This window comes from Papio anubis, chromosome 10 (genome assembly GCF_008728515.1).
Source record: "Papio anubis isolate 15944 chromosome 10, Panubis1.0, whole genome shotgun sequence".
Taxonomy (NCBI): Eukaryota; Metazoa; Chordata; class Mammalia; order Primates; family Cercopithecidae; genus Papio; species Papio anubis.
Window position 1 is genome coordinate 110,027,517 of NC_044985.1, and position 19,625 is coordinate 110,047,141.

At 35.6% G+C, this 19,625-nt stretch overlaps 2 long non-coding RNA genes across 2 annotated transcripts in view; one reads left to right on the forward strand and one right to left on the reverse strand.

The window, feature by feature from the left end:
* Positions 1-13,513, forward strand: part of LOC108581435 — a 118,183-nt gene extending 104,670 nt beyond the window's left edge. The window contains exons 2-3 of the long non-coding RNA XR_001893648.3: positions 6,210-6,382; positions 11,482-13,513. This is a non-coding gene — a long non-coding RNA (uncharacterized LOC108581435). The remainder of the gene's footprint in view (positions 1-6,209; positions 6,383-11,481) is intronic.
* The window catches only part of LOC108581436, a 585,003-nt gene that overhangs the window by 448,185 nt on the left and 117,193 nt on the right, over positions 1-19,625 (reverse strand). The window lies entirely within an intron of this gene.

Below are 19,625 nucleotides of genomic sequence, written 5' to 3' on the forward strand. Positions count from 1 at the left end.
TGTGTGTGTGTGTAGTGCTCACTTTTAGGGTTTCTAGTATATACACATTTAATTTATTATGGTCTACCTTTAAATTATATTACATCACTTTATATACAACTGAATATTTCCATTTCACCTATCCCAGAGTTTTTGATATTACCATACATTCTAGTTCTGTATTTGTTATGAACTTTACAATATAATATCATTTTTACTTAAATCATTATTTTTGAATTTCAAAATAAAAAATAATTTTATATTTACCTGCATGCTTACTAATTCTGCGCTTTCTTTTTTGTTAGATCCAGATATCTACCCAATATAATTTTCCTTCTGTGAAAGACTTCCTTTTACATTCCTATAATGCAGGCCTACTAGTAATTAATGTTTTTCCTGTTTTTTGTATTCTAGAAATATATTGTATTTTGTCTTAGTTTTTTGAAAGACTTTATATTATATATAAAATTCTAGGTGGACAATAATACCTCCTTTTAAAACTTTAAAAATATTTTTCCACTGTATTCTGGTTTGTATTGCTACCTAAGAGAAATTGTTTGTCATCCTGATCTTTGTTTTACTATATATAGTGTGTCTTTTTTCTCTAGCTACTTTTAATAATTTTCTCTTTATTATTCTTAGTAGGCTATTTGATTATGGCATGCCTTGCAGTTGTCTTAATTTTCCTGTGCTTTGTTTATTGAATTTCTTGGATAAATGTATTTCTACTCCTAATCAAATTTGGGGAAATTTTTAATTATTTCTTCAAATAGTCTTGTATTTTTTTAATATTCTTGAGATTTTTTTTCTAGGCTTCTCAAGTCATTTGTAAATAGTTTCCTGTTTTTGAAACCTGCCTCTAAGCTTTACAAGTGGGACCAGAAAAGTCTTTAGCTCAGTCCTCATTTTTCCTCACTGCTAAGGCAATACCATTTTCTAACATTCTACTCAAGGCTCCATTCTATTCTGATTATTGAGAATATCAACTTTCAAAGGCTTGGTGTGAGCCCAGGATTGTTCCACCTGCTCTTTACAGGTAGTTATTTTCCTGGCCGTGCTAGCTGCCACAAATGCATGCACCAATTTCACTCAGCTGAAGACAGAGGAGGGAATCCTTGGCAGGTCTTTGTAGCTCATTTTCTCTTCGCGCAACTTTCTGTTCACCATTACTCTGTCTTGGGAACTCTAACTCCTTGTCCTCTCCTACCTTTCAATGCTGTCTTCAAAACACAGGTAACCACAAATTTTTGTTGCATTCTCCTCCCTGGAAAATGTCAAGGCAGTAATCTGGGACAGTTGTAGGACCTAGCTTGCTTACTCTATGTCTCATGTCTCATAATTTATCTTCTCTAATGTTACAGAACTTCATTGCCTGTATTCCAATATCTGAATCTAATTTTTTTTTTTTTTTTTAGTTTTTTTTCCTAAACTAAAAATGTGCTTAATACTGATGGATAAATCTGGTCTCTTTTACTTTTGCTATAAGAAGTACAGACATTAACTTTAAAAATACTTTGCTGCATTCTGCAGAATCTATAATGTAGAAACTAAGGAGCTTTAACAATTGATTGTACACACCATTACTATGTAAAGGAAACCACACACAAAAATTAGTTTCTTTCCTTAAAAACTTTTCGCACTGTCAAAACATTTAGTAACCAAAAAACATTTGATTCAGTAAGTCTGTAAACATTCTTCATGTTAAACGTCTGTTTGGATTTTAGGAGAATCTTTGGGTCCCCAGGCTTGAAATTTAAAAATGAGATTATGTGATCATTTGCAATTCAAATAAAATAATATTACTTACAGGAACAAAGTCTGAAATCATCTGCATTTAAGAAATTAAATGTGATCTATTATAAGTGTAAGGCAATAAAATGATAGAATACAATTAGCTCAAATTTAAATACAAATATCATCTCTGCCTATAAATCATTTACATATATGTCAATTTTTTTATGTGTACGCGCAAAAGATTCAGCATACGCAATCAAGATAAGTCATTTAGGAGATGTTGGAAAATATATAGATGCACAAGTGTTTTTCTGGTACATATCCTCACCTTTTGGTTAGTAGTTTTCAGAAAAACTGCTGTATTAGGCTTGGAGTCTCATAACTTTTGTTTAGGGAGTTTTTAGTTGATTTGTTCTGAGAAAAATTTGAGATGGATAAGTGAAGCCAAGCTCTGGAGAGGAAAAAAAGGCAATTTTATCAAAATCTGGCACATTCTGAAGGTGGCTTGGGTTGAAAGGGAATCTAGCATATATATTTGGCTATGAGATGCTTCATGTCAACCTTTCCTTACTCACACAAAAACTTCTTTGATCTATCCTGAAAAGTGTGTTTATGCCAACATCCCATACTGCTATATATAAAGTTTTGCAGGAACTACTGGTGAAAACATTACTCTAAATACATTGGGTGCTGTGTTTACCTAGACATAGATATGTGAATTATGTTTGATGATTCAGTGGTAGGCAACATACCACGTTCGGAACTAAATCAGAACAATCATAAATTAGCTGTGCCCTATAAGTAAACAGAATGAATAAGTGAAAAATACCTATTAAGAATTACCTACAAAACCAGAGGCCAACTTGGGAATCATAATATTGCAAAGAGCATTTATTTCAACTTAGAGAATTAAGAACTGTGAGAACTACAAGAAATGCATTATGATAGTGAACCTTAGTTAATAATGTCATTCATAGCAGCCAAGGTTGACAAACAGAACGTTTGCCCTCAAGAAGTATTTGATAATATGTCTTCTGTGTTTTCCTGTTTCCTGGCTAGAACTGGATATTCAATATGACTAATGCTTCTTTCATTTAAAAAAAAAAAAAAAAAAAAAGACAGACTTGGAAATATTTACTCACTCCTTCAAGAATGTAGAAAACACTTAATGATAACATTTCTGTTAGCTGTGGTGGCAGAATTATGTATTTACATCTAACACTTTTTTTCTGTATAACAGGGATTACTTAATTACAGAGTACTCATATCCAAGGACATTAAAGTTATTTTAAAATCTGAAGAACATTTTGAAATGAAAGTTGTATTTACTGTTTCTGAAACATATATTAAATGTCAGAATTACCAACTTTTTAAGAATTGCATGTCTCATACACAATTTGTATGTGTGTGTACGGGTGTGTGTGTATAGTAAGTTAACCTTTAAAAATTTAATGAATGTATAACTTACAAGGCAAATTTCAAAAGACAGTGAACTATTTAGTTCAAACAACTTAAGATCTGTTATGGCTATAATTACAACAGTGGAAAATTGGCAGTCTAAACTATGAACCTAACGTGAGTTGGTATAAATAATTACATGTTTATATAGCCCAATCGAACAAGGCTACTCTGGCAAAAGCCACTTCAAAATACAAAATTAAAAATCGAAACTCTAAGTATATTCAAGCAACTACAGTAATTAAAATCCATGTTAATTACAAATGATCCAGAAATATTATTGAAGAACAAACCAGTTGGACAACTACATGCCAATGTATTTTTAGACATATATGGAGATAGTATTTGAAATCACAAGCATGTTTATAAGTCCTAGCTACTCTCTAAGTTTATGAGATTATGTGGTATTATGGTCTATTATTATATTACAATATGTGCTAGTTAATTTTTATGTTACAATATGGATGTACTCTTTGTAGTGCTGTAGAATTTACCAACCAGTTCCACATAGATTTTCTTATTCAATTCCCTTAACAAGTCCACAAGCCAGCTTTTAACTCAACTATTATTATGCCTTTTCCAGCTGAGGAAACCTGAAGCTCTGAGAGGCTATACATGTCTGCTACAGATTGTTGAGTTACAAGTGGCAGACGTTGACTAGAATTCAGTCATCTAAACCTATCATTTAGTTAATAAAATATTTCAGACAAAGTACATAATTATATTGTATGGTTGTTATTGTCTAAAAACAGTGTTTGTGAACTGAATAGTAAAGAGGAAAGAGCCTGCTTTATGAGCAGTTTTAATGAAGGCCCTGTTAGAAGGAATTTATTCACAATTTTCTGGTTGCATTCATCATAACACGATTTGAAAACTGATCTGAATTATAAAACAAGCTTCTATTTTGTATGTGTTATGTATTTTTTTTGTTAAAAACATGTTTTTAAAAGTCAGATATTGCTTTTAATTTAGGTGTAAAAAACCAAAAATATCAATGGACAACCTCAGAAATAATCTAGAGTATTTTTTAAATGATGCCACTTTATATTCTGACACATCCAGCAGAAAGAGCAAAACAATTTGGGTTAAACAATTAGATATGCCCTTTGTTTCCTCCTTTGAGCTTTACCTTTTGAATTTGCCTTTGTTTTATGTACATACAACTCTAGACGTGTGCGAAGACACAACCTTCTGACACTTTGCCAGAAACACGCAAATTAAAAACCTGAAATCTAATATGCCATAAATCGAAAATAAATGTCTCAGGGGATTTAGCACAGGCAGCCCATAAGGGGACACTTTCTTTTCTTAATCTGTGAAAGGCAAATGTCATGGTTGAAGTATCTGCCAAACTGCCGTGGTGAATGTGTTCACTGCATTTGCTAAGCCAGGGGTACCAGGGCTGTCAGCAGAGAACGAAGGGTGGGTATACCCAACTTTTAACTCCATCTTGAGAAAGAAAGAAAGGGAACTTTCTCAGGACACACCAACAGGGTAAGTAAAAAAGGCTTTGGGGGATTTAAAAATAAAAGTTGAAATCCCCAGAAAAAATGCTTCTCTAATAGTTGCTAAAGACATCCAAATCTAGAGACTTAGGGAGCCCTGAAGCTGGATTGGGTACGCTGAAATTAAAACCTAGAGTGTACCAAAAGGATTATCAGAATAAAACAATGCTTCTCAAAGCATGAGACAGGTTCCACTGCTAAGATATTATTACTTACTATTATTATCATTATCGCTATTTTCGAGACAGAGTTTCTTGCCGCCTAGGCTGGAGCGCAATGGTGTGATCTCGGCTCACTGCAACCTCCCCACTCCTGGGTTCAAGCAATTCTCTGGCCTCAGCCTCCCAAGTAGCTGGGATTATAGGCGCCCAAGTCACCGTTCCTGAAAAATTTTTGTATTTTTAGTAGAGATGGGGTTTCGCCATGTTGGCCAGGCTGGTCTTGAACTCCTGACCTCAGGTGATCCACCAGCCTTGGCCTCCCAAAGTGTTGGGATTACAGGCATGAGCCACCACACCCAGCTAGGATATTATTTTAAGTGGCATACAGAAGTGCTTACTTGTTGATTTTATTTTACTTGTTAAAAATTTGATTATACATTTAATGAATACCTATTAAAATATAACAAGCATATTAAACTTCTGTGTGAGGACTGCAAAGATGAAAATAACATAAAATTAAATTTCAAAGAGTTACTTTGTGGAAAGTAGTGAAAATAATGGTTTAAATAAGATATGGATTTGAAAAACAATGTTAAAGTTGGCACCCAGAGAACTAAGGTTGTGGTAATGCTGGAACAGAGAGTACAAGCATTTATAAAGCAATTGCCCCTCTTTACTTTGCTCTTTTTTCTCTGGAGAGAGGGGATATTGAAGATCTTCCTTTGTCTTAATTCATCATGCTATTATTCCTTATCTTCTCCAGCATGCCTCCCATTTTATACTCTGTTCTTGTCCCTCATACATCCTCACCTCTACTGGAATGTAAGCTCCAGCAGGCAGATAGCATCTACCAAATATTTAGCACTTAATACATGGAAGAATGAATGAATAACTGCTTTTTCCCCACACATTTCTGGACTTGAGACCCCTCCCTGCTCACAGGATCGGTATGAACTCTGCCCTTTAGATCAAAGTATTGCTCCCTCAAGTCACCTTTACCTTACTTTTGAGTAAGAACTTCAAATTCCAAGTCCATTGTGTGATAAAGGGTTGCAGAACTACATATAGGGTATGTGCTGGCTTTCCCAACGGTCCCCTTTTCATTGTATAGTGATGTGATTTGAAAAATCTTTTTATGCAGCAGGATTGGCCTGATTAGCCCACAATTAGGCTAATCCTATCACCCTTTCCATAGTGATTGGATAGGGATGGGAAGATCTATGTCAATGAGCAAAGGGCATTCCTCTTCCTACAAAGGTTGGTTCAGAAATAAGATGATGGAAGGTGTTTGCTTGAGATTTCCGAGAAAGAAGATAATTCTCACTTCTGAGAAATTTTCTGGGAATAATCACTTATTTCCCACTTGCTCCAGGTATGTCCTGCTATGAGTGTGGACACTACTGTAACCATTGGGTTGCCAGCCTGAGGTTGGAGCAGCACATAGAACTGAGCAGAATCAGAGTCTGATGCAGAACAGGCTTGCTGGCTTGATCTCAACTCCTGTTTTGACCTCATGTAAACCTCCAGAAGATGTCCTTATCTTCAGTAAGACAATTGTTTTGACTTGTTCCGATATTTTTAAAAAGCTTTCATTTTCTTTAACTTGGGGCAATGTATTTATACAAATTATAAATCTGTTATTATACAACTCACATTCTCTGTTGAGTTACTGATAAAATTCCAGGACAGTAGAAAGTTATTACATCATTTACTTAGATAATCTTGTTTTGTTTATTTATTGCTTTTTACATTTCCTTACTATAACAAGAAACTAAATAGTAATTATTATTATTAATAACCAACCATTATTGAACATTTGCTTTGTACCTGACAATCTGCTAATGATCACCACATTTAATCCTCCCAACAACCTTTCGAGGCAGGTATGTCTTAGTCCATGTGTGTTGCTATAAAGGAATACCTGAGGCTTAGAATTCACTGGGAAGTTTATTTGGTTCATATTTCTGCAGGCTGTATAGGAAGCGTGGTGCCAGCAACTGCTTCTGTGAAGGCCACAGGAAGCTTCCACTCATGGTGGAAAAGGAGTAGCCATCATGTCGTGAGAAAGGAAGGGAGAGAGAGAGAGGAGGAAGGTTCCAGACTCTTTTTGACAATCAGGTCTGGTAGGAATGAATGAAGCAAAAGCACTTATTCCCATGAGGACACCACCATGACATTCGTCAGGAATCCACCCTCATGAACAAAACATGTCCCACTAAGCCCCATCTCCAATATAGGGGATCAAATTAAAACGTGATATTTAAAGAGGACAAACATCCAAACTACATCAAGGTCCCAAATTTATTCCCATTTCACAGATGAGAAAATGGAGGATTGGAATATTTAAATGCTTCATGGTCTAAGACTGAACATCATTGATGTGGCCAGGACATCTTTATGTTGAACAATTCTGACTACTTTACTAAGAGAAATCCTATGATATTTTCTATTAAAACTTGTGTGAACTCCTCAGCAAATGTAAAAGAACAGAAATCACAACAAACTGTCTCTCAGAACACAATGCATTCAAATTAGAACTCAAGGTTATGAAACTCACTCAAAACCGCACAACTACATGGAAACTGAACAACCTGATCCTGAATGACTACTGGGTACATAACGAAATGAAGGCAGAAATAAAGATGTTCTTTGAAACCAGTGAGAACAAAGACACAACCTACTAGAATCTCTGGGACACATTTAAAGCAGTGTGTAGAGGGAAATTTATAGCACTAAATGCCCACAAGAGAAAGCAGGAAAGATCTAAAATTGACACCCTAACATCACAATTAAAAGAACTAGAGAAGCAAGAGCAAACAAATTCAAAAGTTAGCAGAAGGCAAGAAATAACTAAGATTGGAGCAGAAATGAAGGAGATAGAGACACAAAAACCCTCCAAAAAATCAATGAATTCAGGAGCTGGTTTTTTGAAAAAATCAACAAAATACATAGACTGCTAGCAAGACTAATAAAGATGAAAAGAGAGAAGAATCAAATAGATGCAATAAAAATGATAAAGGGGATATCAATCCCACAGAAACACAAACTACCAACAGAGAATACTATAAACAATTGTATGCAAATAAACTAGAAAATCTAGAAGAAATGAATAAATTCCTGGACACATACACCCTCCCAAGACTAAATCAGGAAGAAGTCAAGTCTCTGAATAGACCAATAACAGCTTCTGAAGTTGAGGCAATAATTAATAGCCTACCAACCAAAAAAAAGTCCAGGACCAGATGGATTCACAGTCAAATTCTACCAGAGGTACAAAGAGGAGCTGGTATCATTCCTTCTGAAACGATTCCAATCAACAGAAAAAGAGGGAATCCTCCCTAATTCATTTTATGAAGCCAGTATAATCCTAATATCAAAGCCTGGCAGACGCAACAACAAAAAAGAGAATTTTAGGCCAATATTCCTGATGAACATCAATGCGAAATCCTCAGTAAAATACTGACAAACCGAATTCAGCAGCACATCAAAAAGCTTATCCACCATGATCAAGTGGGCTTCATCCCTGAGATGCAAGGCTGGTTCAATATATGCAAATCAATAAACATAATCCATCACATACACAGAACCAATGACAAAAAACACATGATTATCTCAATAGATGCAGAAAATGCCTTCGACAAAATTCAACAGCCCTTCATGCTAAAAACTCTCAATAAACTAGGTATTGATGGAATGTATCTCAAAATAGTAAGAGCTATTTATGACAAACACACAGCCAATATTATACTTAATGGGCAAAAACTGGAAGCATTCCCTTTGAAAACCAGCACAAGACAAGGATGCCCTCTCACCACTCCTATTCAACATAAGGTTGGAAGTTCTGGCCAGGGCAATCAGGCAAGAGAAAGAAATAAAGGGTATTCAATTAGGAAAAGAGGAAGTCAAATTGTTTGCAGAGGACATGACTGTATATTTAGAAAACCCCATCGTCTCAGCCCAAAATCTCCTTAAGCTGATAAGCAACCTCAGCAAAGTCTCAGGATACAAAGTCAATGTGCAAAAATCACAAACATTCCTATACACCAATAATAGAAAACAGAATGTCAAATCATGAGTGAACTCCCATTCACAATTACTACAAAGTGAATAAAATACCTAGGAATCAACTTACAAGGGATGTGAAGGACCTCTTCAAGGAGAACTACAAACCACTGGTCAACTAAATAAAAGAGGACACAAACAAATGGAAGAACATTCCATGCTCATGGATAGGAAGAATCAATATCATGAAAATGCCCATACTGCCCAAGGTAATTTATAGATTTGATGCTATCCCCATCAAGCTACCACTGACTTTCTTCACAGAATTGGAAAAAAAAAAAAACAAAACTGCTTTAAGGTTCATATGGAACCAAAAAAAGAGCCTACGTATCTAAGACAATCCTAAGCAAAAATAACAAAGCTGGAAGCAACACGCTACCTGACGTCAAACTATACTACAAGGCTATAGTAACCAAAACAGCATAGTACTGGTACCAAAAAAGATATATAGACCAGTGGAACAGAACAGAGGCCTCAGAAATAACACCACACATCTACAACCATCTGATCTTTGACAAACCTGAAAAAAAACAAGCAATAGGGAAAGGATTCCCCATTTAATAAATGGTGCTGGGAAAACTGGCTAGCCATATGTAGAAAGCTGCAACTGAATCCCTTCCTTACACCTTATACAAACATTAACTCAAGATGGATTAGAGACTTAAATGTAAGACCTAAAACCATAAAAACCCTAGAAGAAAACATAGGCAATACCATTCAGGATATAGGCATGGGCAAAGACTTCATGACTAAAACACCAAAAGCAATGGCAGCAAAAGCCAAAATAGACAAATGGGATCTAATTAAACTAAAGAGCTTCTGCACAGTAAAAGAAACTATCATCAGAGTCAACAGGCAACCTATAGAATGGTAGAAAATTTTTGCAATCTACCCATCTGACAAAGGGCTAATATCCAGAATCTACAAAGAACTTAAACAAATTTATAAAAAACAATCCCAGCAAAACATGGGCAAAGGATGTGAACAGACACTTCTCAAAAGACATCTATGCAGCCAACAGACATATGAAAAAATGCTCATCATCACTGGTCATCAGAGAAATGCAAATCAAAACAACAATGAGATACCATCTCACGCCAGTTAGAATAGCAGCCATTAAAAAGTCAGGAAACAACAAATGCTGGAGAGGATGTAGAGAAATAGGAACGCTTTTACACCATTGGTGGGAGTATAAATTAGTTCAGCCATTGTGGAAGACAGTTTGGCAATTTCTCAAGGATCTAGAACCTAAAATACCATTTGACCCAGCGATCCCATTTCTGGGTATATACCCAAAGGATTATAAATCATGCTACCATAAAGACACATGCACACTTATGTTTATTGTGGCACTATTCATAATAACAAAGTCTTGGAACCAACCCAAATGTCCATCAATGGTAGACTGGATTAAGAAATCGTGGCACATAAATACCATGGAATACTATGCAGCCATAAAAAGGATGAGTTCATGTCCTTTGCAGGGACATGAATGAAGCTGGAAGCCAACATTCTCAGCAAACTATCGTAAGGATAGAAAACCAAACACCACATGTTCTCACTCATAGGTGGGAGCTGAACAGTGAGAACATATGGACACAGGGTGGGACATATCACACACTGGGACCTGTCGGTGGGTCGGGAGCTGTGGGAGGGATAGTATTAGGAAAAATACCTAATGTAAAGGACGAGTTGATGTGTACAGCAAACCAACAGGCACATTATATCTATGTAACAAACCTGCATGTTGTACACATGTACCCTAGAACTTAAAGTATAATAATAATTTTTCTTAAAAAAACTAGTGTTTATATTGTCCCAGCATGAATCATCACTTGATTGTACTTCCTTGTTGCCTGCCTGCTTGGCTACCACAAGCATCAGAATCTTTAGAGGAAGAGGCTTGTCAGTTTATCTCAACACCTTGGCCAGTATCTAGCACAACAAATGCTCAGTGAGTATAGACTGAATCAATGACTAATGAATTAATGAACAAACAAAGAAATTTGCTGAAAGCTATGGAGGTAGTAAGGCTCACAGCTGACTCAAAGGCTAACACTGTTGAATGTTATGATAGCCATACAAGTGTGGCAGCTACTCTATGCTGACCACTTCCAGTAGAATGACATCAGCATTTTTATTAAGTGTACCAGATACCTCTTACGTTTAAAATCCATAGCTGTAGACTGAATCTTCACAATAGAGAAAATCATACAGCACTTGGGGAGCATGCACTATAAGTAGACACTATCCAAAAGTTCACATGGTTTAGTTTACTTTCTTGTGGATTTACATTTCCTAGATTTTTTAGTTTTCCAGATCAATGCCTTAAAATTAGCTATTAATACAATTGTAATCTTATACCTTCCATCTGTACAATACTCTGTAGCTTCTAAAGCACATCCATATGTATTCTCTAATCTAAGCACATTACATTTCCTGCAACCAGAAAAACAGATACCAGTTTACATGCAGGGAGGATAAGACTCTGGAACTTGAAATGACTTGGTTCTTAGCACATAGAGAGTAGCTGATCAGCTGTCCAGAGAGCCTACTCCTCACTCTTGTCTTATTTTTGGCAGCTTCTCCAGTTCCATCGAGGGTTGGAAAAATATCCTGTAAGCCAAATCTTCGAGACCACCTGCCCTGAGCAAATGTCGAGCTGACATATGAGAATCGAACCTGAGCAGAGGTAGCCATTACTATGGCAACTCCCTCTGATTCATGTTTGGCTGTAACCCCAGGCACGTTGCTTTCACCTAAAATTCTCCTCTAAAAACAAAAGTTGAAGCCATGGTGATGGAGAGAGTGGTGGCTGCCAAGACAGTGAGGGAGGGCTTTGCTCCTATCCTTTATCATCCCTCAGCAAATACATGACCCAGGTCAGTGTCACCTGCCATCCCTACTCAACTAAAGGGTACAGCCAATTTAGGAAACATGCAGAGTAACTCTCCAACACACTGGGATGCAATTCCTGCCATTATATCTGTTTTGAGTTTGCTTTCGGTTGATTCTCTTTTTTAATCCTTTTTTGCTTTCTTCGTATCTCCTCTTTCTCCCTACCTTCTCTCCTTTCTTTATTTTTATTCATTTTCATTTCTTTCTTACAGTGGAGCTCACTTTTAGTGGAACAAGATTTTAAGATGTATTAACTAACGGTTTATAAAATTCATAGTCTATTCACTTTTGAGCTCCTATTTAAGTCTCAGAAACATACAAAATAAAACACTATATTTTGTTAGAGTGTAAAATTGGTTTATTTTAGAGGCATTTTAGATTGCATGTTATCATAGAGAATTAAAAATTGATTTAAAAACAAATTATTTACCTTATAGATTTTAACAAACTTAAATATAAACATGTCTCTAGATAAGTGTATCTCTCTTGGCTAAAACTATAATATATAATACCAGAGAGAGAAAGTTTGTATTAAAAATAGGCATTATACATGTTCTTGTTAAATCTTCAACACATCAAAATTATTATTTTTTTTCCAACGATAAATAAGTAGTTAGATGTCTTCAGGATTGGAGGTTTGAAAAATACTGTGCCAAAGCTTGTTCTAATTAACACTCTCAGCTCCTGTTAAATTTCATGGAAGTTAAAATGTGAAAATTGAAAGACAGAATATATCCATAGAGCATTCTTACAAAGAGTAAAAGTGCCAAAGAAGAAATCAGCTGTGCTATTTTTGATTTTTTAAAATATATTAGGCAGATTTGTTATTCCCCATCACCAAGGCACCTGACTACATTCAAAATGCTTAATGAAAAGATGAGTCTGTGTTATATTAACAAAAGAATTGTGTACAAGCATGTACTGTGGAAGAGATAAACAAATTACTTTCAGAAAGTGCTATGTCAAAGAGATTAATTCTGGCACAGATGTACATGTTGGCACTAGCTATAACACAAGTATTGTATAATTCTTTCAAAATTGTCATCATTCTATCAAATAAATAAATGTCATTTTTAAAAGGCTACATATTTTGAATAAGACTTTGAATGTTTCTAGCATAAAGAAATGACAATCATTTAAGGTGACAGATATCCAAATTGCATTGATTTGATGTTTACAAATTATATGAATATGTTAAATTATTGCATGCACCTCAAAAATATGTATGTCTATTATATTTCAATAAAAAATGATGCTAATAAATAATGGAAACAAAGGGTGCATTTATTTATTTGGCCATTTATTTTTAAATTCAGAGGTTAATGTGCATTTATATAGTAGGTGGTACCACTGTCTTACTGTTTTTATGGGCCAAAATTGACAATAATCAGCAATTCAGATGTTTCAACTTAATAAAAGGTCTATTATCAAGTAACATTAAAGTTGATTAATTGTCCAATTAACATAGATGACATAGGACAACCTTAGAAATCTAAACTGCAAAATAATGAGGCTTGAGTTACAATATTAAATGGGTTCCAACATAGAATTAAATCTTATACTCTAGTTACAAATTCTTTTATTAGCCATTATCTACCTGTGGCTTTTTTTTTTTTTTTGCGCCTTATTCAATCAATTTCATTTGTGGCTTAAAACATTTATAGGTATCCGTATGATATCATGAACCTAATATTAGCTTTCTTTTCATCATGATGATGCCAGTTTCATATTTGTCATGTCTTCATAAAACTTCTTTCTGTGTCTTATTCATATGATGATCTAATAAAAGTTTCCATGGGGAAAGTTGTAATTTATGAGTTGTACTTTGCATGAAATGTCTTTATTTAGTGATTTTACCTGCCTACTTTGGTGTTGTACAAAAGGAATCTACAGAAATTTATACTAGAAATGAGAGAACTAAACTCTTACCATTGGGCTACTGGGACAGATAAAACAACATACATGGAAGAAATAAAAAAGTAGTTGTAAGATAAGAAACCATATTTCCACAATATTATGAAGGAAAAGAGATGTATTGGGTGTTCTCTGAAGCTCCCTCACCCACCCAGACTCTACCCTCTCTCCCACAGTGTTCCCTGGTTTCCTGTGGGGTTAAACCAATGGCAGGCAGAGGCAAGAGGCTTAAAGATGGTAATGGTGGTGAAGGTGAGGAAATCTCCCCTCCACACACACCCTGCTGCTGGTCCTAGCCAGTCTTGATGCACATAGGCAGTGTCCTTTCTCCTCTATGTTCCAGCTTCAGGTGAGGGACCTGTCTTCCATTGTTTTAACTCTTGTCAGATTCCAATAACACTTTTCCCTCCCCATCGTTCAGCCCTAGTGATGATAATGGCTTCACAATACTACTAGCCCCTGGGTGCATCACCATCCCTTGTTGGTTTTCTTCCCCCTGCTCATGTCTCTGTAATTTAGATTCTAATTAAATTAAATATATAAATGCACATTAACCTATGAATTTAAAAATAAATGACCAGATAATTAATTTAGAGTTTAACTGAAAGTTAAACTCTGGTGATGCTATTTATTTCAAAGATCTTGATAATCACAAAAGCACAACACTTTTGTTTGTTAAAAGTTTCTGATACTGTTTGCAATATTTACAATACAGTAAATAAGTATGCAAATGAACAAAAGATATATACACTAAAAAATAGACTTTACAAATAGTTATGAAGAGCTCTGGAAATTCCTTAATCAACCAACCAGGAAGAATTTAAAGGCAGTGTTTTTATTGTATTAGTTATCAGACTGATTTTTTTTTGCAACAAGATAAATCAAGAAGTTATTACAAAGGGGAAATTTGATTGGAGTATCTTCATGCATTCAACAAATAATGAGTGATACAGCTATAAATAAGGCAGGTAATGCCTGGTCTCAGCTGTAAATAAAGCAGATAATACCTGTCCTCATCTTGCTAGCAAAATAGTCTATAAACAAATAATTACACAAAGAATTACATACATGGCAATTGTTGTATCACAAAATGGAAATATGAGATTATTTTGATTCAAAGGAAACAACTTGTAAGTGAGGAACTGAAACATGTGTTATCTAGGTGAAGAAGCAGGTGAAAAGCTGCCTAGACAGGACAGGTCAGACGTGCATGAAGTCTCCATGGTGTGAAGGGGCACAGAACAATTGAAAAATTAAAAGGAGTCCAAGGTGACTATATCACAGAGAATAGGGTGGGGAATGGTGAGAAATTAGGTTGGCAAGATCAATACAAACGAAATAATTTCAATACCTGTAGTCTCTGTTGAGGATTTTAAAGGCATTTCTAGGAGCAATGAGGAACCATTGAATAACAGAAGAGGAATGACATGATAAAAGTTTGTTTTTGTAATGACAACTCTAACTGCTTAGAGAAGAAAAAAATAGAGGTAGAGGTTGAGGGAGCAACACCAGATAAAAGGAAAACAAGTGAAAAACATTGTTGATTTAGAATACGATGTTACATATGGAGAGAGGTAAGCAAAATTGAAAGAATGGTGATTAATACAATGCAGATGCGGGGATAAGGAGGTAATAAGGTTGATAATCAGAATTCTATATTGAGCAAAATGCCGGTTGATGGTGTTCATTTATTGAGATGGAAAATCCTAGGAAAAGATCAGGTTTGTGAAGAAAAATAATTAATTTGGTTTTGAAAATGTTCACTTTGAAGCTATTAACACACGGATCACGTCAGCAGTTGAGTTTGAGGGATGAAAGGATAAAACCTTGCCTGGAATGAGCACTAGAGAGAGAGGTCAAGCTTGGGATGGAAATGTCAGCATTTGCAAATTGGGTTTAAAAGAAAGAGATGGCAAAGGAGACTGTCAGGGAGTGACCAGTGTGGTAAATGAAAATCAGAACTCCAGTGTCAGTGAAGTCAAAGCAAGATACTGTTTCAAGGAAAATCAAATGCATTGAATGTGATTGGGATGTTACTTAGAAAATAATGAAAGATCATGTTTTAGATTTTGTGATACTGAGGTTGTAGGTGGCATTAGCATGGACAGTGTTGGAGTGGGAAAGTGGAGACAATGTGCCTGGACAACTCATAAGAAGTTTGATTGGGAAAGGAAGCATAAAAGGCAGGAGTAGGAAGAGATTCAAATTAAGGAAAGGCTTTTTTATTTTAAGATGAGAGAAGCAAATTTAGCTGAGATAAGAAAGCTCAGGTAGAGAGTCACAAGTTGAAGACACGGAAGACAGAAGATAAAATCTAGTGCAAGATTCTTGAAACAGGAGGAAGAGAAGGACATGAACAGAGTTGAAGGAACTGGGCTTGAATAAATAAATGTCTATCACTTCCATTTAGCAGGCAGGCAAATTTGGTTTCAGAAACTGAAAGCCTTTCTCCCTGATGACTTATACTTTCTTTGTAAAGCAAGAAGCAGTTATCTACTGACTGTGAAAAGCAGAGGAAGTCTAGAGGTTTGACAATACTGTGGAATATTGAAATAGACATTTATGTTAAATGGAACCACAAGCCAGTTCAAACAAAGTAGCAAGATTGACAATTTTGAAGGTGCATGTAACATTGGTAATTATAAATTTAGAGGTATCAATCTGCTAAATTTTACATAATACCTCTTCAGCCAAGTACAGTGTGTCTGACAATGGAGCATGTTTTGCTGGATGACAGAGAACATCTCATCTCTTGCTATATCTCCAAGAAACTTTGTGTCTAGCCCTGTGTCTTAGTCAGTTCGGACTGCTAAAACAAAATACATTAAACTGGATAATTTGTAAGCAATAGAAGTTTATTGCTCACAGTTCCGGAGGCTGGGAAATCCAAGATCAAGGCACCAGCAAACTTGAGAACCAATTACATTTGTCACAAGAGATATGAGTGAGAAAAATAACCACCATTACACATTTTAGTAGCACAGATCCTAAAAAAGTAGCATGCTGTTATTAATCTAGAACTAGAACATTCAGAGTACACATTTACATTCTTCAATTATATATATTGGAAGATTATATGTATTTTTAAATTCAGAAGTTACTCTGTGGAAAAAAAATCTATAGACATGAAGAGGAGACGAGAGAATCACAGATCCAGGCTGGAAACCTGGATTCTGGGTCAGATTGTCAATTATCCTGGTTTGCCCAGGTATAAGGAAGGTTCTGAGAATGTAGGGCTTTCGCATTAAAATGGCAAGTCCCTGGAAGATTAAGAAACACTGGCCATCCACAGATGCAGATGATTTTGTTCATTCTCAACCAACACAGCCCAAGTGATATGGTTTGGCTGTGTCTCCACCCAAATCTCATCTTGAATTGTAGTTCCCATAATCCCCACATGTCATGGAAGGGACATGGTAAGAGGTAATCAAATCATGGGGATGGTTACCTCCATGCTTTTCTTGTTATAGTGAGTTCTCATGAGATCTGATGGTTTTACAAGGGACTTTCCCCACCCCTTCACTTTGCACTTTTCTCTCCAGCCACCATATGAAGAAGGACTTGCTTTCTTCCCCTTCTGCCATGACTGTAATCTTTACAAGGCCTCCCTAGTCATGCTGTACTGTAAGTCAATTAAACCTCTTTCCTTCATAAATTACCCAGCCTTGCATATGTCTTTATTAGCAGTGTCAGAGTGGACTAATACACCAAAAAAAACAGGTTCTGTCTGCATAATCAAATGTATGCCAAGGAATCATTTTAAGTAATAATGACTAAAATTTGTTGTAACTTTACTTTGTGATAAGCAGAGAGATGAACATTTTCACATGTAATACTGTCTTTAAATTTATCCTTGTTTTAAAAATCTTCCAGAACACACGAGGATGTTTGGGTTTGTACCGAAGACTGGTTAGTTCAAATGATGAAGACAAAGAGACAGTAGAGGATATCATATTTCTAATTAATTCTTGTCCTTTTAAGTTTTTTTCAACTAACACAGCATGGATCTCATGTATATTTTGAAAGACTTTCTATTAGTGTTCAAGTATGAACTGAACAACCATTTTTGTGGTGGTTATATGTGGATTTACATATCAGGTAAGAGTACAGATTGATTACTATTAATAACCTTTCCAATTAGATTTTCTATAAGCCTATGAATTTCTCAACATACACAGACTCTAAATTTTAAAAACATCATTTTCAATTCGATACATAATGAAACCCAAAATTAAGACTTAACTGGCATTTATGAATTGAACTAGAGCATTGCATTTATTTCTACATTATATTTATTTATACAGAAGCAAGTATTTGAAGTGTTGGAAAGGCTTGGGAAGTCTGTAAAATGAGAGGAGCTGTTTTTTACCTCCAGATAAAATATGGATTTTCTTTTAAAGTAAGACCAACAAAAAGGAGACACCATCTGTGAAATGTTAAAATCAGGTATTCATCATTGTGCTTCAAAAGTATAAAGGCAACCCAGATGGATGATTCATTGGGACAGCATCACTGAAGGCAATGAGGTCCAATACTGAATACACCTGCTGGAAGTAAAAGTGGAAGGTAAGACTTTTTAAAAATCTTGTATTTCAGTATTATCCAGCAATATGGCTATAAAAATATCTGGAGACTTTTCCATATAGTCCAATTTGACTAAAGATGGAGAGTTTGACTTCATTTTATTTCAGTTTGTATGATGTGTCCACCCCTGACATCACCAAATTCACTATTCTAGCTGCAATATTTCAGTCAAATGGTATGATTCACTAAATAAAAGCAAACAGGGAGCTAAAAATTTTTTACTTAACCATTCAAAGATTAAACTCATCTATCACCCAGTGGAATCAATTGCTTTATGCATGCAAATGTAGCTTTTATTTATAAAATTCCCAAAGAGAATTGAGTTTACATGAAGAAAAAAGATGGCAACTTTGATTAAACATCATCAAGAAAAATGCAACTGCAACTTTTAAGATGAGCAATGAGCCAAATTATTAGGAGTAGGAGGTGGGACAGGAGGAACAGAGAAATTGATTTTAACTTCCAACAACTCTGATTTGACTCTGCTTTTTGGTCACTTACTATTTTTCACACCCTTTTCCTTTTCCCACTATGTGGAAATTCGAAGGAAAAGACAATTAGGATGATAGGCGCAAAGAGACAAGGTGCTTTACAGAAAGAAGGAGAAATAAAGTTGGAACCTTGTCCAGGAGCTCTCTCCCAACATGAAAAGTGAAAGAGCAATATTTTGTCCAAGGAAACTGGGCATTTCCTCAGCTTGTTCCTCCCTGGTTATTTTACGGCTAGCACTTCAGTCACCACTGTCACCATCTGGAGTCAGTCCATCGCTTGGTTTCCCCCCGCCCAGGAATATCCTAAGTTAGCAGGAAGTTCACCAGCAAGGCTCATCTGCCTCCCTCCATGTTGGATGCAGACCACTTGGAAAGCTAAGATAGAATTGCATTCTCAGTTTTGTTCCTGAAAATTCTTCAAATTACAGTTTACCTGCATCTTCATCTCCTTTCCTTGCTTCAGATTATTGCAAAATCACCACATTTTCAGGAAAGTCTTCTCTGACCGACCCATTTAAAACAGCAGCACCAGCCTGCACTCTGTGCTCTCCTACCTTGTTTTCTTCTCACTCTCATCATCAGTTCACATAGCATGTAGTTTACATATTTTGTCTTACCTATTATCTGACTCTCCCTACTCTACTCCATTTCCATTAAAATCTGTGAAGCAGGAATTTTCTCTGGTTTTGTTCCTTGTTGTGTCTGCATTCCTGGTACATAGTAGGCACTACTTTGTCTTCATCACTATACCTGGTCACATCAAAATGTCCCACTTTTCCTCTATTCCTCTGAGGATAACGTATAATATAATGGTTAATTTAGGGTTCCTGTGACAGAAG